The sequence below is a fragment of the Nicotiana tabacum genome, chromosome 12 (assembly GCF_000715075.1).
Source record: "Nicotiana tabacum cultivar K326 chromosome 12, ASM71507v2, whole genome shotgun sequence".
Taxonomy (NCBI): Eukaryota; Viridiplantae; Streptophyta; class Magnoliopsida; order Solanales; family Solanaceae; genus Nicotiana; species Nicotiana tabacum.
The window spans coordinates 31,272,034-31,297,643 of record NC_134091.1 but is presented as its reverse complement, the minus strand read 5'-3'; the positions used below and the strand labels follow the sequence as shown (position 1 = coordinate 31,297,643).

Genomic DNA, 25,610 nt, shown 5'->3' with positions numbered 1-25,610 from the left:
CATTTTTGTAAACAAATAATTTTCTTAAAAATTATGCAATGAATTTTAATCTTTAATACACCACACCAAACAATGGATAAGAACTATGCTTGCATTACTAACTCATGCATTATTAATCCCTGCATACACCTTATTCAGCATTATTCTTATACACCCTACGAAACGACCCATTAATGATTGCGGTTGCATTTAAAATCATACATAAATATTAAGTGCAACACTTTCACTAGTATTTTTTTTCACATAAAGGCGGTGTTCGGTTTATTTTGCAGGCATCTTAAAATTTTAACTAAAGACATGCAATTTCTCATTGGTTTATAAGCATTAAATAAATCAGTCCACAATCAATTTTACTAGATATGCACTTCATTATTGCTAGCGATATTTTCTAGTGGCTATACCTAAATCAAACATTGCCGATTAAGTTAATTTTTTTTATGAAAATTATGCTCAAAGTCGAATCTACTATCTAATTTTTTAAATATTTTTGTAATGAAACTTTACTTAACTGGCAAAATATGATTTTTCGTAACCCATAGGTATCATGATCCGATAATTTTTTTTGAAATGAGACTAATGCCTAACAAATTCTCACATTTTGGATATCCTTGCACTAATTATTGGCATGTGTTTACTCTTAAAAACAGATAACAATTGAATTTATATGTGGTTTTAAGGATATGTGGATTAATTCAATAGAAGTATTCAATGACGTTAGATTAAGCAAATAAAAGACGTAATAACTTGCCAAACCAACGATAAGAGTGATCCCGAGCTCGGTTAATGGCTTAACGAGGAACCTACCTTCGGCTCCGAGCTTGCACTTATGAAGAACTTATGAACAAAAATAAGAACTTTGAATAACTTTTAAAAACAGAGAAAATATCAGTAAATTGCCTTGGTATGCCTATCACAATGTGTTTAATGAATAATAAGCTTTCCCTTTATATAATGGGGAATTTTTACCCTAAGTACAATCCTAAGAAAGGTAAAAATCTTTTGTTTCGCTAATTACTAATTTTTTGCCGATACGGGTCGAGATACACGCCGTGATATCCGGTTGGGCACAGATATCACGGCCCTTTGTTAGTCGTGTGCGGTTGTTTGGTAATGCTCTCCGAAGTTTTGGGGCTAGAACCGGACCCGGAGGACGTGGTCTTGATACCCCCGAGGGCAGGTGTTTTGCTCGAGCCCCGAAACGAGGGGCTCCTCGCTCTGACTCCGATTCCTTACAGTCACGTCCCTGCTCCGTTTGCCTCACCGAAAAACCGGGGTGCTCGGTAGGCTCGGTTTTACCCGTATACAGATAGTCCCCTCGTTTCTTAGAGAGTAGGCTTGCCGAAACGATGGGAAACGATAGATGACTCTGGTTCCTTCCTTCGTACGTTACGACGAGGGAGCCAAAACGTCCCATCGGTCGCGTCGTTCTAATTTTAGACACGTGTCGCTCATCGGCTGGTTGCCCCGAATGCGAAGCGTCGGCCGTTTCCCTATAAAAGCTTCCTCCCTTTGTTCTTTTTCTACTTTTCGACTAAATTATTACCTTCGAGCTTTTTAGCCATCATCAAACCTTCTTCAAACCTTCATATTTTCATCCTTGTTCTTCAATCTTCATAGTTATTTCTAGATTTTTACCCAGATTTTCTTTAAATCTTCTTACTCTGTTCTTCATCTTCAAAACTCGTTTTTCCAAAACTTTGCATTCTTTCTTCAAATTTTCAAACCCTCCCCAGATGACAATGGCCAAAACATCGAAATCGCTCCTCAACAAGTTGCCTCTTTATCTTCTCAACCGATCGCTGGTACTGAAGCGGTTGCCCCTAAAGTAGTCGCCCTCGAAACGGCTTCCCCCGATGTGGTTGCTAAAGAACCGGCCCCCAAGCCTCCCTTGAAAGCGCTCATTCCCGGGGGCTGCTTAATTGCAGACGACTTTAAAGTCGAGAAGCCCTCACATAAACAGGACCGAGGCGAAGGAATCTCGAGGTACATATGCTCCGTGACTGAAGATGTTCTTCCCATAGTTCGAAAGGACTGCAATTGGGAGGGAAATGACGCAGTAGTCCCCGGGCCCGCGGACGCCGTTACTACCCACGTGGAGGGGTACTTAAGTGTTTATACTTACCCCTTCACGTTGGGCCCAGTGGACCCGGTTGTTCTGACTTTTGCAAGAGGTACGAGGTATGCCTCGACAAATCCATCCATCGCTATGGAGGATCGTGATCTTCCTCCGCTACTTTGTGAACAATACAGAGTCTCGTCGGTTCACGATCGACCACTTACTTCAGTTATACAGTCCCTGAATGTTTTGAGGGGGATTGATCAAGCTTACTCGCCAGGCCAGCAAGGTCCCATTTGCGAGTATCGATTAAGACCAAAATCGGGGCTGGCAGGGATGCTTCATTCGAGTGAAAACCGAGCATTTGATCCTCCCTGAATACATGCCATTCCCGGAGAAGTGGAATGCATCTCGTAAGTGCAATCTCTCTTTAAACGTCAAAATTCTTTTTCTTCAATTTCTTTTCTCTTATTCATGTTTGTGGTTGTGCAGCTGTCGCCCGGGTTCCAAATGCGGCTCACCGGCTAATGGAGTGGATCGAGGGAATCTGTACTCAGATGTCGTACTTCGAGCGCACATGGCGCGGACTCTCTAAGGGCCGATGAGAGGCCCGTTCTCATGGTAAGGCCTATTTCTAAATAGCCAATACCACGTTTCTATCTTTTATTATACTAAGTCATCTTCCCTTTTGTTATTGCAGGTTTGCCTAAGATCACCGAACTTAGTCCTTCGGAAGGGAACGAGGATGTTCCCCTGTCCGTTGATCCCTCAGTTGATCCATCCATTGTTGCCACCGAGAAAAAGAAGAAAAGGAAAAGGAAACCATCGGGCTCCTCGGACTCCGAGGTGAAGAAACCAAAGAAAAGGGTGCTCCGCAAGCCCAGGAGGGGCTCCAGTTCCCGGGTGCCGGATTTTGACACTATTCTCTGGATTAGGGATGAGCCGGAGGATGAAACTATTTTTGTTACCCATGGGACGACTTATCCCGGGGAATCAGAGGCATCCAGGGGGGGAATCGTGAGATCGACCCCGCTCCAACTAAAATGACTGATGTGGATACCCGAGGTGAAACTCCCCAAGATATCGGCTGCTCCAAAGGAAGTGCCCGGTATAATTGAGATCTCGGGGATTCCCTCCTACACTGAGTCCATGCTCGAGGAGGCCCAAGCAAGAAAGGAGAAGTCTAATAATGAGGTCCATGGTGTGGACGATCCCCTCCACTCTTTTTTTGATGGTGTGGACTCGTCTACTTTAGAAGACTTCTCTGGGCTGGGCGACCTGGAAGTCCAAAGAAGGACACATCCTCGGAAGCTGGTGGGCCGAGCTCTAGCCTGAAATTGATCAACCAGTTCCCTAATCCGAGTGTGGACCCCGGTCGCAAGAGATCGATTATACTGTCCGTCCTGGTAGATGCCCGGGTTTTGTCTGCTCCTATGGGGTAGCTAGCTACCTCCGATAAATAGTGACCGAGGAGGACCAGATAAAAATGAATGAGGTGAACGTGCCATGCCTTTTCAATGAGGCGCAGCAGGCTCTGAACCGGGTAAGGCGTCGTTACTTTCCATCAATTTATTGTTATCTGTGTTTGATGTTTCTCACATTTTTTGCCTTTTTGTAGGCCTCGGTACTTCATCACGAGAGTTTCCTTCAGTACCGAGTTGATGTCAATCAGCTTGAGCTCGAGATCAAGGAGCTTGCCCGAAAAAGGGACATGAATAAGCTTCTCAGCAAGCAGCAAGAGCGGGTCTCTAAGAACCTCCATGCCGAGCTGGATGCAGCTCAGAAAAGAGCATTGGCCTTAAGGAAAGAGCACACCGACTTAATGGAAAAGGTAAAGGTTTTTGAAGTTAGAAACGAGGGTCCGATTGCAGTGACTAACAACAATACCTCGCAAGTCCCGCAGAAGATCAACCAGATCGACCAACTCCAAAAAGAGATGAACGAGATCCAAGTAATGGTCGACGAGTGGAAAAGCAAGATGGACATGCTGGCCTCGGAGAAGGAGACCACCCAGGCCAAGCTGTCTTCGGTGGAAGTTTGGCTTCGGGTGGCGAATGAGAAGGCTGATACACGGGCTCAGTAAAATGAGGATGCCCTTGGTAAGGATCTTGAAATAACGAGGTCTAGGTTAGAGATAACCTCGGCCGATGTTGACGAGATGGTGGCCCAATACAAGGCCGATGTCGAAGCAGTCGAGGCCCGATCGAAGACCACTGCTGAGTACGTGAGGTAGCTATCTCGAAGGGAGACACTTAAAGAAATCCATGCCCAAGGTTTCGATCTATCTGCCGAGATCAAGGAGGCAAAAAGACTTGAGGTTGAGCTGAAGAGGCTAGCTGAACCCCAAGGTGAAGAGGGCTCCAAAGAATCCGAAGGCCCCGATGATTCTGGTGACGAGTCAGGCTCCGGCGAAGATCAGGCATAATTGCCTTAGAAATTTTTTCAACTTTTGCACATATTTTTTGTTGAGGACGTTTTTGTTGGGCCTTTATAAAGATATTTCAGATTATATGCCGATACACAAGCTCAGCAACTGGGCTCGGACATCGGTGAATGAGATGCCCTTGGTAAGGAGCTTGAAATAACGAGGTCCAGGTTAGAGATAACCTCGGATGATGTTGATGAGATGGTACCCTAATATAAGGCCAATGTCGAAGCAGCCAAGGCCCGCCTGAAGACCACTACTGAGTACGTGAGGCGGCTATGTCGAAGGGAGACCCTTGAAGAAATCCATGCCCGAGGCTTCGATCTATCTGCCGAGATCGAGGAGGCAAAATACTTAAGGTTGAGGCGAAGAGATTAGCTGAACCCCAAGGTTAAGAGGGCTCCGAGGGATCCAAAGAATCCGAAAGCCCCGATGATTCTGGTGACGAGTCAGGCTCCGGTGAAGATCAGGCATAATTGCCTTAGGATTTTTTTAAGTTTTTGCATTCTGTACATATTTTTTGTTGAGGCCATTTTTGTTGGGAATTTGTAAAGATATTCTGGAATATATAAAAAAAATTCCCTTTTGGCAATTTTCAAGTCTCTATTATCTTAGCATCTTTTTATAATTGCAAATATTTTTAATGCCTTAGCACAGAATCAAACGTAGTAATAAGTCATCTTAGCAAATATTCCCCAAGATGCTTACTTAAATATTTTTAGACTATGTCTTTGTCGAGGATAACCTTTGAACAGGTTTAGAATTTTGTTGAAGGCCTTATGTTCTGATTACGGGATTCAGACATCTCCGAACCGTTTTTAGGGTGGCCGTAGCCTTTTAGGTTTAGGCACTACTGATGTGAGGCCAAAATGCTATACTTTTAGCATATTACTCACCCTATATTTTGCTGTTCTAATGAGTTATTATGAGACATTTGAGCTAAATTGAGTTGTTTTATGTGTAGGAACATCGGAAGGAATCGTCGAACGAAAGTTGCACAAAAAGAGGACAAAAATACAAGAAAAGAGCACAAAAGTATCAAGTATCCAAACGTGCTATAGATCAGGCTTTGCGAGGTCTATAGCCAGGTCGACTGCGCTATAGACCAAGCTTCGCGAGCTCTTAGCCAGGTTGACCGCGCTATAGACCAAGCTTCGCGAGGTTTTGACCGCGCTATAGACCAGGCTTCGTAAGGTCTATATCCTGGTCGACCGCGCTATAGACCAGGATTCGTGAGGTCTATAGCCAGGTCGACCGCGCTACAGACCAGGCTTCGCGAGGTCTATAGCAAGGTTATTAAAAGTCGCGGGTTAAAAGACCCAAACCCAAATTTGGACCGGTAGATTGGCATAAATACTCCCCAAACGAGTTATTTTAGGGTTGGACATGATTTTGGAAAAGAAATAGGTTGCCAAGCACTATAGAGCAAGAATCAAACGAGTTTTCCCTTCCTTTATCTCTTTACTTTGTAGTTTCATGTCTTTGAACATTATGTTAATTGTTGTTGTATTTATGAGTAGCTAAACTCTTTAATCTAAGGTTTTATGGAACCTATTAAAGGATGATTTTCTACTGCATTTAATATAGATTTGTCTTTGATTTTTATCTACTTGTTCAACTATATTTTCATTATTGTTAATTGAAGAGCTTTCAATTAACTGTACCTATTTAGTGTGTATATTGCTCGAGAGAGAGAGTACACATAGGTAGTTGATGAACAACACCACTCCTAACGTAGTTGAGAGATCGATACGGAGGGTTTAAAGGCGGGATTAGAGATAACGAAGTCTTGGTGCGATCATAGTGAGCGGTAAACTAGTGCCAGCTAGTGTAGTTCGAGAGAATACGTCTAGTAAATTATGGTAGTTGCTTGAGAGAGAGCTACGACAATCAAAGTACTCACAATTGGTAGAGAATATTTAGGCAAATTTATAGGAAACGTAGCAGGGAAGATTCTAACAATAGGGGAAATCATAACCTTAGACTTTTCCAAATCTTGTCTACAATATTTGCCTTGTTAATTACAAATTACTACATTTTTAGTTACTTTGATCTTAGTTAGTAAACTCTCAAATTGTTATATAATCTTTCTGAAGATTGATTACTTGAATTCGTGCAAAACTATTAGTTGTAATTGGCACGTTATTTCCCTGTGGGATTCGACTCCGGACTTGTAAACCGGATTATATTTGCAATGACCACTAGACCTCTTAGGAGGCATAGTTGGGCGTGATCAAATTTTGGCGCCGCTGCCGAGGAAAGCAACAATGTTACTAATTACAACTATAAGAATTTGTAGGATTCTTAGTTTAGTCAATTTTCTCCATTTTTATTCATTACATTGAAATTCTAACGTTTGTGGTCTTGTGTGTTATAGGGGTATGCCTAGGAACTCTTCAAGAACTGGTGAATTATTTGAAGCATTACTGGATCCTGAGAAAACTTTCAAGGCATTAAATCGTGCAAATAAGAAAGACAAACAACAGCATCACCCAAGAGAACAAATTGAACTAGACATGGGTGACGCTTTGGATAATCAAAATAATCGAAACAATATGAGTGACCCGAACAATCAGGGTATGGCACCTCTTGTGCCAGAAGCAGCTTTGTATGATTGGGCACAACCCACCGCTGAAAATTTGGCAATTACAATTGCAGTCCCTCAGATACAAGCGGATTCATTTCAAATCACAAACAATATGCTACATCTGTTGCAAAATAAGGGACTGTTCTCCGGGTCTTACATTGAAGATCCACAACAGCATCTGAAAAATTTTCTATCAATTTGTGTCACGCAAAGGCAAACGAATATGACATCAGAAGCAATAAGACTGTTGTTGTTTCCATTCTTAGTGACAGGAGAAGCCCAGACTTGGCTTAATTTGCTCCCCATAAATTCCATTACCATTTGGGAGGAATTAGTCAAACAATTTTTGAACAAGTTTTACCCACCAAATAAGACCGCCAATCAAGTTGATGAAATATTGAGTTTCAGGCAGAAACTAGCTGAAACATTACAAGAAACGTGGGAGAGGTTCAAAGGTATGCTGGTTAAGTGTCCACATCATGGCATTCCAGATCAGATGTTGGGACAACGGTTTTACATGGGATTGGCGGATAATTTGAAGGCCAGTATTGATACTTTAGTAGATGGAGCATTTTTAGCAAGTCATTTAGTGAATGTAAAGTCCTACTAGATAAAATGGCTCAAAACTCAGGTTGGATGACAAGAGACACTACAATCACCCCTATAGTTCACTCAGTAGCATTGGACCCGAACAACGTCATAGCCGAGAATATGGCTACTCTGATGACACAAATGAGTATCCTCACCAAGAAGATTGATGAATCATGCCCGAAGCAGGTACACATAGTTGACACGACTAATGAGGGATTATGTACACCATGCATTAACCAACCATACATGTGTTCGTGGAGTGGTGAAAGTGATAACCAGAATTATCAAAGGAACATAAACTATGTGGGCAACTATGGAGGCCAGAGGGAAGGTGGTTAGAATTTGGGGCAGCAAAATCAGTAATATAGACCAGCACATCAACAATACAATAACACCAACAATCCTGGAGCTATGTGACCACAGGATCAAGTAGTACCTTACCAAAGGCAACATGGCTACAGTTAGCAAAATCAACAGCTAGCTTATCAACAACCTCAACAACAATAGCTAGTGAGATAAGATGATGAGCTGTCTGAAATTAAAGGAATGCTGCATCAACTGATTAGGTCTAATGGAAAAATGCAAGAGAATGTGGAAGCACACGAGTCAGTGATAAAAGGCATTGAGATTCAATTAGGGTAGATATCTATGGCTCTGAATAATAGTCCCCAAGGAACTTTACTTGCAGAGACACATGTCAATTTGAATGAGCAGGGCCCAAATCAGCTTATGGTGGTGAGCTTGAGAAATGGTAGAGATCTTGATTTAGAGCAAGAAACTGCTCATGAGAGCCGGTCAACTGAAACACTTGTGATAGTGCCAATTGAGTTAGATGAGTCAACTGAGCTAACAGAAGTAAGAGTACAACCAGCCCAAGAGGAAATAAATAAGGAAAAATAGGTTGTGGAGGAGACTGAGAAAGTGCAAGAGAAGGCATTAGAAAAAAGTGCCTGAGCAGGACCTAACTCAAGCTACAGGAAAGAAGCGACCTCCGGCACCTTTCCCGCAGAGGTTGGCCAAATATCAGAAGGACGAACAATACAAAAAAATCATGGAAATGCTGAAGCAAATTCAGGTAAACATTCCTCTAATTGATGCTTTGAGGGAGATGCCCGGTTATGCAAAAATGATGAAGGATTTGATGTCTCGTAAGTTCGACTTCCAAGACTTGGCAATTGTCACATTGACACAGACTTGTAGTGTTGTTGTGTCAAGACCTATAGCTGAGAAGTTATCCGATCCTGGAAGCCACACAATTCTATGCACCACATATAGCTATGCATTTGCCAAAGCATTGTGTGATTTGGGAGCAAGTATAAATCTGATGCCATTGTCTATCTATAAAACGTTAGGCATTGGAAGAGCAAGTCCCACATCCAAGTTACTGCAACTAGTTGACCGAACTGTGGAAAGGCCATCAGGTATACTTGATAATGTACTTGTGCAAGTTGGAAAATTTGTGTTTCCAGCAGATTTTGTCATTCTGGACTACAAGGTTTATGAAGAGATTCCCATAATTTTGGGAAGGCCGTTCTTGGCCATAGGGAGAGCTCTGATTGTGAAACGGTGGAGCTGAAGATAAGGCTGAATAATGAAGAAATAACATTTAATGTGCAAAAGTCTATGCGGCGACCCAGTGAGTTTGCAAACTGCTATTTGTTAGACACGGTGGATGTAATCATGGAGGAAGATGATGAGACACTTAATGCAAAAGACCCTTTAACAGCCTGCCGTATAAACTTAGAAGAAGTAAATGGTGAGGACTTAGCGGAATGGGTGTCGGCTCTTCAAGGGCAAGGGTATTGGAAAAGAGAGCTCGAATTCGAGCCTTTACACTCGGAAGAAAGAAAAAACCCTCCAGCCAAGCCATCGATCGAAGCACCACCACAATTGGAGCTGAAACCGCTACCATCTCACCTCAGGTATGCTTTCTTGGGACCTAATTCGACTTTACCTGTTATTATCTCATCTGGTTTGTTAGATGTGCAGGTAGAACAACTTTTGCAGGTGTAGAAAGAGCGCAAGAATGCAATTGGTTGGACCATTGCAGACATTGAGGGTATCAGCCCGACCTTTTGTATGCATAAAATTCTATTGAAAGATGGGCACAAACCTTCCAAAGAACATCAAAGAAGACTGAACCCTAACATGAAGGAAGTTGTAAAGATGGAAGTGATCAAGTGGTTAGATGCAGGAATTATTTTTCCCATCTCAAATAGCAACTGGGCTAGCCCAGTTCAGTGCGTGCCAAAGAAAGTTGGGATGACTGTTGTGCAAAACGAAAACAATGAATTAATCTCAACAAGAGTAGTCACGGGATGGCGAATTTGCATGGACTACAGAAGATTGAACAAGGCCACCCGAAAAGATCATTTCCCCTTGTCGTTCAATGATCAGATGCTATATAGATTGGCAGGGAGGTCCCATTTTTGCTATTCTTGGATGGATACTCGGGGTACAATCAGATATCTATTGCCCCGGAGGATAGAGAGAAAACGTCATTCACCTGTCCATATGGCATTTATGCTTTTAGGAGAATGTCATTTGGCCTATGCAATGCACCCGCCACATTCCAAAGGTGCATGATGACCATTTTCACATATATTGTATATGATATAATGGAGGTTTTCATGGATGATTTCTCAGTGGTGGGAAATTCTTTTGATGATTGCCTTAGAAATTTGAAAAGAGTGTTGCGGAGATGTATGGAGACTAATCTGGTGTTGGACTGGGAAAAATACCATTTTATGGTACAGAAAGGTATAGTCTTGGGACACCTAATGTCAAGTAAGGGCATTGAGGTGGACCGTGCCAAGATTGATGTAATAGAGAAGCTGCCACCACCCACTTCCGTCAAGGCAATAAGAAGTTTCCTTGGTCACGCCGATTTTTACAAGCGGTTCATAAAAGATTTTTCCAAGATTGCTAACCCTTTGTGTAAATTGCTTGAAAAAAATCACCCTTTTGTGTTTTCTGATAACTGCATGGTAGCTTTCCAAGGATTAAAGAAAAGGCTAGTGACTGCACCTATCATAGTTGCACCTGAATGGGAGCAACTATTTGAGATGATGTGTGATGCAAGTGACCACGCCATGGGAGCAGTACTTGGACAGAGAAAAGATAAAATCATGTATCCAATCTACTATGTAAGTAGAACATTAAATGGCGCTCAACTGAATTACACAGTGATAGAAAAAGAGATGCTAGCAGTGGTATTCGCATTTGACAAATTTCGATCCTACTTGATAGGCTTGAAGGTAATTGTTTATACTGACCATGTTGATCTCAGGTACATAATTGATAAAAAGGAAGCAAAGTCACGCCTGATTCGATGGGTTCTACTGCTGCAAGAGTTTGATTTGGAAATTCATGATCGAAAAGGAACGGAAAACCAAGTTGTCGATCACTTGTCCAGGCTTGAAGGAGCTGAAACGAAGATTGAGGTGGAAGAGATCATGGAGACTTTCCCAGACGAACAACTGTTGGCCATGAGCCTTGAGGTAGTGCCATGGTATGCAGATATTACAAACTACCTGGCAAGCGGTATTGTTCCCTATGAATTGTCTTCTGTGCAGAAGAAAAAGTTCTTTCGTGATTGTCGCATGTATTTCTAGGATGAACCATATTTGTATCGGATTTGTATTGATAACATGATCCGGAGATGTATTCGCGAGATAGACCAAGCTTCTTTTGTGCAGGCATGTCATGCTTTACCCTATGGAGGTCATTTAGGAAGAGCAAGGGCAGCTGCTAAAGTTTTGGAGTCGGACTTCTATTGGCTGACGTTGTTTAAAGATGCACACTTCTGGGTAAAGAGTTTTGATGAGTGTCAAAGGACGGGGAATATTTCCCGTCAACATGAGATGACCATGAACCCAATCCAAGAAGTGGAAGTATTTTATGTATGAGGATTCGACTTTATGAGACCATTTGTTAGCTCATACAACAACAAATATATACTCGTAACAGTGGACTATGTCTCAAAATGGGTAGAAGTTGTAGCACTCCCAACAAATGATGCAAATGGAGTTATTGGTTTTCTAAGAAAAAATATCTTCACCCGAGTTGGAACTCCAAGAGTGATCATTAGTGATGGAGGAACTCACTTCTGCAATCGAGCCTTCGTAAAGTTGCTGGAAAAATATAGCGTATGCCATAAGGTTGCCACTCCGTATCGCCCACAAACAAGTGGTCAAGTTGAGGTGTCAAACAGAGAAATCAAGAGTGTTTTGACCAAAATTGTAAATGCTACTCGGACTGATTGGGCGAAAAAATTAGAAGATGCACTATGGGTCGACCGTACTGCATTCAAAACACCAATTGGTATGTCACCGTACAAATTGGTGCTCGGAAGGGCGTGTCACTTACCGGTGGAGCTAGAGCATAAAGCTTTTTAGGCATTAAGGCAATTAAATCTTGACATGGAGGTCGTTGGTACGAGTAGAGTCGCAGAACTTCATGAATTCGATGAGTTTCGTTACCATGCTTTTGAAAGTACCAGGCTGTACAAGGAAAGGATGAAGATCATGCACGACAAGCATATTCAAGAGAGGATTTTCAAACCCGGAGATGTCATGTTGTTGTATAATTCAAGATTGAAACTATTTTCGGGAAAGCTAAAATCTAGATGGTCGGGACCATTTAGAGTGGTGCAACTACTCTAAAGTGGAGCTGTAGAAATTAAATCCGAGGATGGAACGAACATATTTAGAGTTAATGGGCAAAGGTTGAAACATTACCTTGGCATGGAGGGAGAAAATGTTGTATCGGTGATTCATTTAAAGGAGCCTCAATTATTGAGTGAACCTTAAGTTTGATCGCATGTGTCATGCCGCGACGTTAAAACATGCGCTCGTTGGGAGGTAACCCAATTCATAGTTTATTTAAGCTTAACTATAAATTTTTGTTTGTTTATGCACTAACAAGTTTTTAGCTAAATCTTGGTGTCTGACCAGGTAATGGAACACGATGGAAAGTCATGGCGCTTGGAGTCGTTCACAAACCAAAATAAAAATTACATGTGTACGCTCCAAACAACGATGTGTACCTCGTGTCACCCAGTTTAATGCACAGCGCACCTGGAAGGAAACCTCGCATCGCAGCTTGCATCACCTGCTGCCCAGCGTGCTTTCCACCTCGCGTCGCTAGGTAAGTTACCTCGCGTCGCAAGGGATACAACGAGCAAAACTGGCATTAGCCGCGCCTCACGCGGGATGCAACGAGCAAAACCTGACAGCAGACCTCGCATCGACAGGAAAGCACCCCGCGTCGCCTGCTTCGCAACTCACTAAGGAGCTCGCCTCGCCAGGTAAGTTTCTCGCTGGGAGCTCATGTCGCCAGGTTTTCAGCACGCGTTAGAGATCGCCTTGCACGGTCCTTTGCTCGTTGAAATCCACGTCAACCATATTTCTAGCTCGCTATTAGTTTCGCCTGGCCATCCCCTATTTTCGCTGTAAAACTCAGTTGGCCAGTCCCCATGCATGCTTTAGAAATCGCCATGGACCGTACATCACCTACTGTCTATTATTTTAAACCTATTGTCCATTGCTCGTTTGGGAGCTTGCCCAGCCTAAGCACAACGAACCACTTCCTTTCAAGCTAAACATCACGCGTCACCAGGTCTTAAGCGTGCTATAGAGCTCGCCCAATGAGGGATTAAGCGAGGTCAATCTCACGGCAAAGGTTGTGTCGCCAGGCATTTAGTTCGCTATTAGCTTCGCGTCATCCAGTCTATTTCACGCTAAACAGATAGCCTCACATGGTGTTATGCTCATTGGGAGCTCGCGTCGCCATGTTAGTGTTGCTTTTAATTTGTTTAATTTTGTTTTTTTTATTAAAAAAACTTATTTCTGTTAGTTATAACATAGTTAAACACACGCGCACACCACACTTAACACTACACTACCCGTCCCTTTTTCCATTCCCCTCACACACTAATTTCATTGAAGACCTTCGCTCATAATCTCTTTCAATCACTTGGGACATCAATTGAAGAACACTTCAATCCTCCTAAGTATCTAATGTATGTTTCTAACTCTCTCCTCTATCAAAAAATTGAATTTAGTTAAAGAAATACAATTCCACCATTTTTGGGTATATCTTCAAAGCAACAATGTGCTTGCTCACCTTAATCCCATAAACCCTGTAGGATTGGTATTGTTGTTGTGTACAAGGGTGATACCAAAGCCGATTTGGGGAGGGTGAGGCAATCTCTCATATCTAAAACCAATTTGACAACACTAGTGCACGCTAAGTGTTTGTCAAAATACCTCAAAGGCATTCTTGGCCCAAATGGAGTTCTACTCTCCGGGATTGTAATGACTAGTGTTATGTGCATTGCAATACTCCAAATTGCAAGTTTAGGTGGGCTAAACAGTAGCTACATGCATCACAGTTATAGTAAACACCATTTTGCCATTGCTTTATTCGCATGCTAAAATAAATAGGTGAAGTCTGAGTAGCCTCAAAAGGTTGAACATCATGTAGTGAACTCTTAAGTGTGGGGTCGCAAGACCATGTTTTGAATTGATTCATCTACTTTATCACTTAGGAACGTTCACTTATGTAAGTACGAGTATGCCTACTAAAAAAGATGATGGTAAAGGCAAGTGCAAGGCTATTGTTCCGACTAAGGCCAAGGCTTCTTCCAAACCTCCACCGAAAAAGAGAAAAGGCGGGGAGGCTATTTCAAGCCAAGTTAAAGGGTTGCAAGTAGTTGCAGCTATAGCAGCCACACGCCCACAACCTGAGGGAGCAGAGGATGAGGACTGGACAGGTGCAGATGGAGCCTTCGACGATGAGGGCGAGGACGATGACTGATCAGGGAGTTTTTCCAACCACCTTACATGTTTTTGTGTTTATGAATTTATATATGCATTGAGGACAATGCATGATCTAAGTGTGGGGTGAAAGGTATTCGCTGTCATTTGTAAATATTAGATAAACTAATTAGTTTGTGTGTTTAATATTTATTTTATTTTCGTATTTCCCCTTATATAATATTTAAAAAATAAAAAAAATAAAAAAAAATGAAATGGCTATTTTTGCAACAAATAAAGATATATATACATTATATATATATATATATATATATATATATATATATATATATATATATATATATATATATATATATATATATATATATATATATATATATATATATATATATATATATATATATATATATATATATATATATATATATATATATGTGTGTGTGTGTGTGTGTGTGTGTGTGTGTGTGTGTGTGTGTGTGTGTGTGTGTGTGTGTGTGTGTGTGTGTGTGTGTGTGTGTGTGTGTGTGTGTGTGTGTGTGTGTGTGTGTGAGTGTGTAGTAGTTTTTGTTTTGTCTTTAGATTAGAATAGAATTTAGGGAATAAAAGAAAGGAAAAAATGAGAAATGCTAGGCGTCTTTGACTATTTTGATAGTAGCATATTTAGGCTCTAGCATGTATATTACCTTCCCTATGGTGTGAAAATATTTATTATGCCTTGTTGAGTAATAACATATTTATTGACGCTTATATCTCATTTTCTTGGCTTGTGTCACTTTATGTTTGATGCTTAATATTTTGTGGCTCTGTGAATACTTGCAATTGTTTGTTGAATAGGAATGAAATCGTCGTTGGTGAGTCATGTGCCATGAGTGGTGAGAAATTGTATAGTCCGTGTCATTGCATTAGAGTCTAGAACCGTTGGCATTTCCAAACTTTGCCATGACGGTTGGTCGTGTGGGACTTAACATTTTTCAACTTTATTTTGCCTTTGTGGGCATTTTGCTTTTGGCTTCTTTCAAAGTTTTCCATTTCAAAGCATCGGCCAATCATGGCCAGTCGGGGTCGACTTGATGCCCTTGCCGAGGCTGGGCGCCTTTTGAATATATCAGCTCGCTTCAAACGAGAACCCTGTAAATCATTCTTGTTGTCTTTTCTTTGCCTTAGTTTTTAAACAAAGTTAGACCGAAAGGGATTCAAATAAATATAAACAATGGAATAGAGAATGAGTTTAAAACAACAGGGGTCCCTTTCGGGGAACAGAAAGACGAACTTATCTGGGAGTACATGCGGACTTTAATAAACATGACATACCTTTTGGACCGGATGTCTGATCTGTGTAAACTGTCCAACTCTTAGAAACTCATCACAACTTTTGACTTGAAACCAAAAAATCTTGCCCAGGACTATGTTGATGCCATGGCTGCGTGGTTCCTCTTTTCGATCAATAGTGCCCTTTGCGGGTTTTCACTAGCTGATCTCTCTCATTTCTCTTCTCGCTATCGCTTTATAGTGCCCTTTGCGGGTTTTTACTAACAAGACTCTCTCATTTTTATTTTCTCTACTCACCATCGCCCTACAGTGCTCATGAGGGTTTTCACCAATATGACCCTCTCATTTTATTTCTCTCATTTGGTTGCATCCGATCTAAATAACTGTATCCTCCAATTCTTGAACATTCTTGACGATTGATCGGAAGGACTTGAAAGGATTTGGGTAAAAAGAATTTGGATTAAATTACAACCTTGGAACCTTTCAGGCAAAATCATCATCGAACCATTGTAATATCTGCCCCAGTTTTCAGTTTTGGGGAGTGTGAATTTTGTTTTTTGGTGTGACCGAACCCCATAGTGAGGCTGCCTACATATCCTTTCATAATCAGGTCGGACGTAGTTCAATTAACATGAACTTGTTTTTGACTTTTGTTTTGTTTTTCTTCTACTTTTTTTATTTATTTATCATTTATCATTTTTTTTCAATCCCTTTCTTTTCTTTTTCTTTCTCATTGCATACAAGGTTCCAAAGAGGGTGGCCAAGAAAACAGTATCTGGCCAAAAGGGTTTGCAAAGGGTTAATAGTATTTGGGTAGTGAGAATAAAAGCCTTCGTCATCCCAATCAAATAGCATTAAAGCTGCGTAAAGGGTCAAACATAGTACCTTTTGACCGCGTCTGCATTGACAGTTGTATCAGGAACATTTCCTTCGATGTCTCCCAAATATAGTACTCCCTTTTGGCAGCACTCTTGTTACAATGTATGGACATTTTAATTCGGGGCAAATTTTTCTTTAGCTTTCTCGTGATGCGGAAGAATACTCCTCAGAATGAGTTGCCCTACTTCAAATTTCTTGGGTCGCACTTTCTTGTTGTAGGTACAGACAATTCTTTGTTGGAACAACTGCCTGTGGCAACAACAGTCAATCGCTTTTCATCAACCAAAGTCATTTACTTCAATCGGGTCTTGACTCAATCTTCATCCTCGAACTCGGTTTCAACAATGATCTGAAGAGAAGGAATTTCAACTTGTACTGATATCACGACATCAGTGCCATAAACCAATCAAGTAAGGGCGGTTTTCGTTTGGACTTGGTTTAGGCTTGTTGTCAATTCTCTGTTTATTTTCTTACAAGCCTTATCTTTGGCACATTCTACTTCTTGATTCATTATTTCAAGGTCTGACATCGTTTTAGGATCTGGGCATGAAGTCCGCAAATATGTCATGTTATTAAAATCTGCATTAACAAAACTGAAAAGAGAATAAGAAAGGTGACACGATTTATAAAAGAGACATTCATGGATGATGAAATATTAATTTTATTTATTTGAATAACTTTTTTATTTTTTTATTTTTAAAAAATAGAAGGGTCTACATCAGAAAGTAAGACAATAAAGTAAAACATCTATATTACACCCTGAAATAATTCGGACGTAGAAAGGACAGCAAGACCGACTACCGATATTCCCATCTAACGGAGAACTTTTCATGGCTTGGCGACCGTTTTAGGTTTCTCTTTTGTCGCGACAATGGCTACAATGGATTTCAGTGCCAGATCAAACTCTTCAACTGCCCTTTTGAGGGTCCGACAGTCCTCTGTATCATGTCCCACTGCTACAGAGTGGTATTCACATCTAGCATCAGCTTGGTGTGATGGGGACTCGGGATTTGGCCGGTTCGGGGCTACTGGCTGCAGCAGACCTAGCCCGATTAGCTTTTGAAACAAACTTGAATATGATTCACCAATAGGGGTGAAATGATTCCTTTTGAGGGGCTCTCTTTGGGCGAGGATTATATTGGGGAATATTTGGTTGGGAATTATATGGAGCTTGGTAGGGATGGGCATTTCTGGGAGGTGGAGCTCGATTTTGTGTATAATACTGTGGCCGCATGTAAGGATGCGCGCTCATCACCGTATAGAGAGGCAGTGCCACGGCATAAGCAGCATCTTGATGGGGATAATAGCGTTATGGGACCTTAGAAAATATATATGATTGGTTGAATGACCTGCGGGTCCCCCTTGAGCTCAAAGCCATCATGGCTCCCTCTTCCCTCCTGTTTCTATTCATCAAACCCCCCGAACCATTCTAAACGGTCTGTGATGTGGCCTTAAAGGCAGCATGACTCAAGATTTGACCCGTTTTTAAACCATTTTCAACCATCTCCCCAATTTTGATAGCCTCGACGAACGGATTACCCATAATGGACATCATGTTCTGGAAGTATTCCGTCTCTTGGGCCTGAAGGAAGACCGTAACCATTTCTGCTTCATCCATTAGACTCTTTACCCTGACGGCTTGCTTGCGCCATTTGACAGCATTCACAGAGACTTTCCGCGGTTTTCTTTTTCAAATTGGACAAAGAGTTCTTTTTTTTTGTATTTTTTCACTCTTATTTTTTTTTGGTTGTTTTTCGCTCTTTGTTTTTCTTTGTTATTTTTGTCACTCATTTCTTTCTTTTTCTTTCTTCTCTTTTTTTCACTCATTTTATTTGATGGCAATGATCGAATCCGATGGGGATTGTCTACGTATCATGACACCGCATGAATCAGATCTTGCGTAGTTCGGAAATATCGGGAACACAGTACATAAGCTAGCTCTTTTTTTTCTTTGTAAATTTTGGAAAGAAGACTTCTTAAAGGAGAAAGAAAACATTTTTTTTTGAATTTTGATTGATTTTTCTTTGAATATTTGGAAGAAAGACTTTTAAAGAAGGAAAAAAAATATTTTTGAATTTTGATTTGTAATTTTTTTTTTCGAATGAAAAACTTTGGAAAAAAATGGATTTAATGATTTTTCTTTTAATTTTTTAAGGAAAGAATTCTAAGAAGGAATTAAGGAAAGGAAAAATATTTTTGGATTTTTTTTTGAAAATTGGAGGCCAGAACCGATGAGGTTTGCCTACGTATCTCACATCCGGTGAGAATCAGACTCGCGTAGTTCGATTAAAATAAATAAATAACCATTTTGAAAATTGTGATTTTACACACCTGACCCCTTCAAAATTTTATTTTTTTAAAAAGCAGGTATTTTATAAAAACTTAGAGAAAATTTTCCCTTTCTCTCCCCCATGTTCAATTAATCTATCTTAAAGCTGGTAAACAATTTAGTAAAGCCTACCAAATAATGTTACATATAGCACAGAAAAATGAACATGTTTGTTTGAAAAATCGGCACCTGTCCTAAAGGAGCCTGATCCCTATGCCGAGTCCCGCTAAGTCCAATGAACATGATGCAAATAAAGCGTAGCCTACTAGAGATATTCATTGCTCGTGGCTTGTTTTTCTAAGTTTTCAAATCCTAAAGGAGATGGTATATAGACTTGGCTTACCCGGGCGGACAACCCGAGCCGAGGAGCGTCAAGCCTCACCAGTAGTAGTATAGCACTGGCTAGCTAACGGCTCTCCTGCCTAAACATGTGTGACTAAATCCTTCACCAGAAGCTGGTAGGCTAACTGACTTTAACTCAAGACATAAATTTTGTGATGCCGGTAGGCAAACACAACATAATTACCTATCAGAAGACTTAGAGGGGTGCAAGAGAGGATACAATTTATATCACAGTTTAAATAAATATTAAAGCGGTAAATAAGCGACAAATAGCACACTAGGCTCCCAAACACAATAATATCCAAAATATGATAAAAGCCAAACAAGAATCAATGTACAAAGCTCGAATTCTTATTAATTTTTCTCGGCGGAGTCGCTAGAGCTGTCACACCTCTTTTTTCCCGCAACCCTATTACGAAGTTGAGTTAGAAGAGTTTTTCCAATCAGAGTGATATTTTGAAAAGGGATTATTTATTATTTGGAGTCGCCACTTGGAATTGAGTTTTGGTGTTCCAAGTCACCTTTTATCTTGAATCCCTTATCAAAAGGAAGGTTTGACTCCTAATTTATGGTCTACGAAACAGAAGATTGAGTAAGGAATTCTGTTGACCGAGGGAAATGTGTAAGGCACTCCTTGAGTCCCGTGGTTCTAGCACGGTCGCTTTATCAACTAATATAAGGCTTAAATCAATTTTTGGCTATTCTTGTATTTTATTGATTATGATTTGCCTATTGCTGCTTAATTAATTATTGTATTTTATTAATTATTTTGACCTAGATGCGGTATGAACACATGTTACTTCTTAGAAATTAGATATTAAACCAAGGTACGGAATGTACACATGGTTAAAACATAATTATTTTAAATTTAAAGGCGTGGAGACGCGGGAATGCGCACATGATCCTTCATTATTTAAGCATATCAATCCAAGGTTCGGGTATGAACACATGGGGCTAATAGCGTATTTAGAATATTTAATTATTTTGTCTCTTTTATATTCGAGATATTTAATTATATATATTTTTTATTTGGCTTAATTTTTTTGGAGTTAATGTAATGTATTTATTTTACGAAAAAAATGAGCCAACTTATAACTTCATTAACTTTGAGCGTAGAAACATTTTTTTTTACCAACTATTTGGTTTATTACTTTTAATCCATACAACCTAACTACTAATAACTTCCCAGTAATGCAGCCTCATCAATAATGTAAGAAAAATATTCAAACTACTTAAAAATAAACATATTTATAATTATTATTAAAGCAAAAGGTGAATTAAATCTTTGAGAGAAGCCATGAAAAATTCCATTAAGTTGATTCTGCAGTCTTGACTATTGTTAGAGCAAATCCAAAATCATACCTTTATACTATATTAACAAAAAATTTCTAACACACACAGAGGCACTAGGAAGCAATGTAGTAAAGTTTCTTACAAAAAAATAAGTAAAAATAAAAGAAAACTTATGGAATTCTTTAACTATTTTTCCTTATGGTGAAATAAAAAATATGTATGTCCCCAAACTAAATTAAAATAGCTAACATCACTCTAAAGCAATTACGATAATCTGACAAACTAATGAAACTATATTTACTACAACTTATTTTAATTAGAAAACAAAAACTTCAAGAATGCTTTATATTTTACAGAAGCTAAACATTGTGACTATGAAATCTTCATATTCAAAAGTAACGTAGATATTTTCATATTTAAAAATAATGCTAAGACAGTAGCTTGTATCTCAACAAACAAATCCAGAGTAGAACTAAAATCTTCCACAGATTATTTGCACATAAAATAACTAAGCAAGAGATGAATAAAAACCATTGCAGTGAAGCTTTTTAAATATATTTTGAGAAAAATCCGACAATTACAACAGATGAGCGAAAATTGTGACCGCGAACTGGATCCCCAAACTCGAACTCAACCTTCGTCTCTCCTAAAGTTCTTTTAAAACACTCTAAAATCTCTTCTTCTCTAATTATTTTTTACTTTCCTTTTAATTTTGTTTTCTTCCTCTCCCTTTTTGTGTAAGTGAGTCCTCAATTATGTAGTGCTCAGAAACTAGTACTTTGTGAAGTGGGGGGAGATCATGTAATTGTGAGAGAATAGAGATAGGGGATCGTGTCTCTGTGTGTGAGTGAGGGAATTGGGGACATGGGGGTTGTGACGTGAGGAGTTAGGAAAAGGTGGGGATTGTGGATGTTTTCCTTTTTAGGTAAGGATCAGAGATTTGATAAAGTTTGATAACAAACTTTTCAATTTAGACGCAAGTTTACTTCATTTTTTAAAAAAAATTTAAAAGATAAATTAAATTATGAAAATAAGAATATTGATCAACCACTTTTACACCAAGAAAAAATATAAGAAAACTAACTATTTACATATACTTTAAATGATACTAATAAAAATGTCATAACTTACTTATTACAGTTCTAATTAAAAGAAAACATATATTTTTTTGTAAATTTTTATTTTCTATTTTTATTTTTATTTTTATAAAACCTATTAAGAGTAAGATAAAAGTTAAAAATATCAAGATTAGACCTAAAAGAAATATTTACACTAAAATAGTATAAAATTCGGGTGTGGTCAAAAATTAGTTGTTCACACAAGTTACCGCCGGGTACTCTATCAAATTCTGTTTTAGCTGTTGTGAAGCTAAGGAACTTTGGGGGTTGAGTCCTTGAGTGAACGCTTGAACAACCCCATCACCCGTAACCGGAGGCAGGTCTATTTGTTCCATTTGAAACCTCGACACGAATTCCTTGAGCATTTCGTTATCTATTTGTTTCACTTTAAAGAGGTCCGATTTTCTTATCTCGACCTTGATGGCCCCGGTATGAGATTTTACGAAGGCATCCGCAAGCATAGAAAACGAATCAATGGAACTAGGGGGTAGGTTGTGATACCATATCATCGCTCATTTCAACGGGGTTTCTCCGAACTTTTTCAGCAGAACCGACACAATTTCATCATATTCCAAGTCATTTCCCTTGAAGGCACATATGTAAGAGGTAACGTGTTCATTTGGATCTGTGGTTCCGTTATACTTTGGAATTTCTGGAATACATAACTTCTTCGGGATCGGTTTCGGTGCTGCGCTCAGAGAGAAAGGCTTTTGGATAAATTTCTTGGAATCCATGCCTTTCAATATCGGGGGTATTCCTGGGATTTGATCAACCCTGGAGTTATAGGTCTCCATTTTTTTGTCGTTGGCTTTGATCTTCTTTTCCCCCGATTCCACCCGCGTTGTCAGTTCCTCAAACATCTTTATTATTTCGGGGTTGGTCCCACGTTCAACTTCTCCCGGCTTTTCTATGGTTGGTTCATTTCTTCGGGTATTTTTCCGGGATAGTTCGGGCTCAACTCTGTTGGGGCCACGACTTTGGTTTTGTAGTTGAGCTATCACTACTTGTTGAGCTTGTAACATTTTGAAGGTCACCCGCAAATTGATCCCATCGTCTTCACCATCGTGCGTATCCCGAGTTATTGATCGGGCTCTTCCACGAACGATGTTCTCGGGGTCGGTAGGCAAGTTTGCGTCGATATCCACATGTGAGTTGGCATCGATTGGGTCTGCGACCAGAAATTCGTTGGGGTCAACAGGGGGCACCTCATTGCTCGGCACTATATTGTTGTTCTCGCCATGGTGCCGGACTCAGCATCAACGTTCAAGTGGGCAGATTAAGAGTTTTACCCTCTTAAATTGACCTGAAATTAAAATCTCAAAGAACAAGCATAAAACAGGGTGCGTTGTGAAAATTTATATCAAATTACCACTATTATCCTTAGCCCCTACTGTGGGCGCCAAACTATTTACCCTTAAAAATGGATAATAATAGAATTTATATGCGGTTTTAAGGATATGTGGATTAATTCAATACAAGTGATCAATGACGTTAGATTAAGCAAATAAAAGACGTGATAAATGGCCAAACCAATGATAAGAGTGATCCCGAGCTCGGTTAATGGCTTAACGAGGAACATGCCTTCGGTTCCGAGCTTTCACGTATGAAGAACTTATGAACAAAAATAAGAACGTTGAATAACTTTTAGAAACAGAAAGAGTAGAAGTAAATTGCCTTGGTATGCTTGCCACAATGTGTCCATGAATAATAAGCTTCCCCTTTATATAGCGGGGGAGTTTTACCCTAAGGACAATCCTAAGAAAGATAAAAAATTTCCGTTTCGCTAATCACTGATTTTCTGCCGATATGAGCCGAGATTCACGCTGCGATATGCGGTTGGGCACGGACATCACGACCCTTTGTTAGTCATGTACAGTTGTTTGGTAATGCTCTCCGAAGTCTTAGGGATCGAACCGGAGCCGGAGGACATGGTCCCAATGCTCCCGAGGGTAGGTGTTTTGCTCGAGCCTCGATACGAGGGGCTTCTCTCTCTGACTCCGATTCCTTACGGTCATGTCCCTGCTCCGTTTTCCTCACCGAAAAACGGGTGCTCAGTAGGCTCGATTTAACCCGTGTACGACATGTACTTATTGCTTGATTTACATTACAACTATTAGAAGTTGTATAACTCTTTGATATTAAATTATACTTCTATCATTTCCCCAATAAAAAAACTATATGATTATACCTACAAAATTCAAGATGAAAAGATATGGCTAGACAAAATAAATAATTGAAGAGCATTAATAAAAATCCTAACCTTGAGTGACCATTTAAATACAAATATTAGTCAATTTGTCATTTTTAACATAATATAAATTGTGGAGCGTCTTACATAATCACTAAATATGATATTTTATTGGATATCATTATGTTGATATTTACTTAAGCTTCTTACTTGATTATATAAAAATAAGAAAAATTATCAGCTATGTCCATTTATAAGTAGCTTATTACAATGTTAATTCATTAAATATTACCAATATTAGCCAAATAGTACAAATATTAGCCAATTAGCTATTTATAGCAAAAAAAGATTAAATTTTTGCTTTCTTTTGAGTGAGCGTTATTAGAATAGATTAGGTACATCTGAAGGAGTTTGAATCTCAGTTTTCGGATGATTTGACGGAGTTTTGAGGTGGTTTGAATTGAAAATTCGAATTAGAAGATGAAACATGAAAAAATGATATGTGTATCACATATGTATCATATTTGTATTAAATGTGTATAACATGTATATCCAATGTATACCTCTGTGTGTGATACATATGTGATACATGTGTCATAAAAGAATTTTTTGAACTTGATTTTAACTACGAATTTTAATACCAAATCAGTCAAAATCACCTCTAATCTTCCTCAAAATTTGTATATTAACTCGTCTATACGTTTCAACCATACCCATTGAAAAAGATTTTTTTTTTTGCTTAGATTTTTGGAATCTTTATATATATATATATATATAATATTTTTTTTGTATTTCATCACCTTGTTTGCTACATCATCCATAAAATTTTCTTTCCGTCTTACATCTAGTGTTGTTGATCACGCTTAAAAATATGAAAGGAGATCTTTGCATGTGATTCTTGAAGAGAAATAAGCTTATTTATTTAGGTTTCTAATTTTTATATGTTCTAGGCTAGTTTTGATAAGTTTATGATTAATGGTTAGAGGTTGGTAAGTTGAAACTTATTTGAGCATTTATGTATGATTCCCTTTTAATTATTTATTTTTAATAATTGATTAATGATAAATTGACTTTATAATTCCCTATAAAAAAAAGTTTCCTAATTGAAAAAGAATCTCATTGAACAGACAGCAAAGCACCGATCAACTTTAGTTCTCACTCAACGGTCAAATATAAGCACAAAGAATTAAAACGACGTCGTAACTTTGGCAAACTCCTTAAATCGGTAAATCAGTCGTCTCACGGTCTCAGGGGTAATTTCGACATTAAGTAAACTCTCCTGCTGCAGAAGATGTCCATATTATAGTTAGTATAATATAATCTCTCTTTAGCTTTTAATCTTTTTATTTTCACGCAATTATTATAAATCTTCAAACACAATCATAGATCTTGATTTTTCATACGTAAAACCCTAAAATTTTCCCCATTTGATCGGTTCTTCCAATTGATTTCGACAAGGTAAATTGTTCATTTCACTTGCATCAAATTCTGCATTTATCTCTTCAATCATTGACCTCTATTGACTTATTCCCGCTCTTAAATCATCACCTTATTAAATTCACAAATTAATTTCACTAGTAATCTTTTTTTAATTATTGTACGTAGTTGTTATCAAATAGCTAAACTGATGTATAGATGTTGAAAGTATTATTGTTATTGTTGTACCGTTAATCATGAATACTTGACGCTATTGAGTAAAACGTTCATTGATAAGTTGGTCAAAGTTCTGTATATTAAGCTATTGAGTATAAACT

General features: G+C 39.2%; 1 protein-coding gene and 1 non-coding gene across 5 annotated transcripts in view; one reads left to right on the top strand and one right to left on the bottom strand.

Moving 5' to 3' along the window:
* Positions 1 to 7,447: 7,447 nt before the first annotated feature.
* Positions 7,448 to 7,554, bottom strand: LOC142167657 (small nucleolar RNA R71). The gene has a single exon (XR_012697746.1). It is a non-coding gene; the product is annotated as a small nucleolar RNA R71 (small nucleolar RNA).
* A 17,589-nt stretch (positions 7,555 to 25,143) lies between these two features.
* The window catches only part of LOC107830768 (BEACH domain-containing protein B-like), a 59,924-nt gene continuing 59,457 nt past the window's right edge, over positions 25,144 to 25,610 (top strand). For 3 of the 4 annotated variants that reach the window (XM_075226298.1, XM_075226294.1, XM_075226296.1), the window contains exon 1: positions 25,197 to 25,314. The gene's annotated coding sequence lies outside the window, so the exon portion shown is untranslated. Of the gene's footprint in view, positions 25,162 to 25,196; positions 25,315 to 25,610 lie in introns of those variants that run through there. The other variant, XM_075226295.1, reaches the window with a different exon arrangement.